The 873-nt window shown below is 33.8% G+C and overlaps 1 non-coding gene across 1 annotated transcript; it reads right to left on the minus strand.

Annotated features, from left to right (window-relative positions):
* Positions 1 to 401: 401 nt before the first annotated feature.
* TRNAE-CUC (transfer RNA glutamic acid (anticodon CUC)) lies at positions 402 to 473 on the minus strand. The gene has a single exon. It is a non-coding gene; the product is annotated as a tRNA-Glu (tRNA).
* Positions 474 to 873: the final 400 nt, after the last annotated feature.

Consider the following 873-nt stretch of genomic DNA (forward strand, 5'->3'; position numbering starts at 1 on the left):
TAAATTAGCACTTCATTTTTTACAGTGTAATTGAACACCTCCGATGGACACCAGTGTATATGGTGTAATATATGGTGTTGATCGGAGGATTACACCATACAAGGTGTTAGAATTAACAGAATGCGAACACAATGATATTATATAGAGTGTTAAAGTAATAGCGATATAAAGGTAATTTTGTTTAAATATTCGAGACTTGTTATTTTCATATTACTCTAATTATTTCAACATAATTATATGCAATGAAATAGAACCCTATAATATCCGAATTCCCTATAACCCACATGTGATTAAAAATGAATATCATTCATTATTCTTTTTTTATTTATTTTTAATGCTAACTCATCTTAATAAGAAACAAAAGAGATCAATTTAAGTGTAATTAAGAAAAAAAAGTTGTGTTCCCACACCGGGAATCGAACCCGGGCCACGGCGGTGAGAGCGCCGGATCCTAACCACTAGACCATATGGGATTCCACGATTACCATGGACGAGTATTAAATACTATTACCATATAGTTGCGTTTTCTTGACCGTAGAGGGCTATCAATCAATGGAAATGGAACAGTAGAAATGATTTCCGTAGTTGTTTCCCTGACCAAATATGGACCACTTCGGTGGTATATCATTAATCATCGGATTTTAGTCTTTTAACAAGAAGTTTTACCGACCAGAGGCCTGAAGGTCATAATATGATTGAGGGGGGGGGGTTACTGGACCCCAAACATTTTGACGACCACTGAAGGAGAAAAAAAAAAAATTAATGAGGAGAAATTAAATGAAAGAAAATAAAAAAGGATGAAATATTAAAATATCGAAATCTCATATCACAAAATTAGATTTTCATTCTAAAAGGTCTTAATTTACCCCCCCC

The sequence above is a fragment of the Lytechinus pictus genome, chromosome 8 (genome assembly GCF_037042905.1).
Source record: "Lytechinus pictus isolate F3 Inbred chromosome 8, Lp3.0, whole genome shotgun sequence".
In the NCBI taxonomy this organism is placed as follows: domain Eukaryota; kingdom Metazoa; phylum Echinodermata; class Echinoidea; order Temnopleuroida; family Toxopneustidae; genus Lytechinus; species Lytechinus pictus.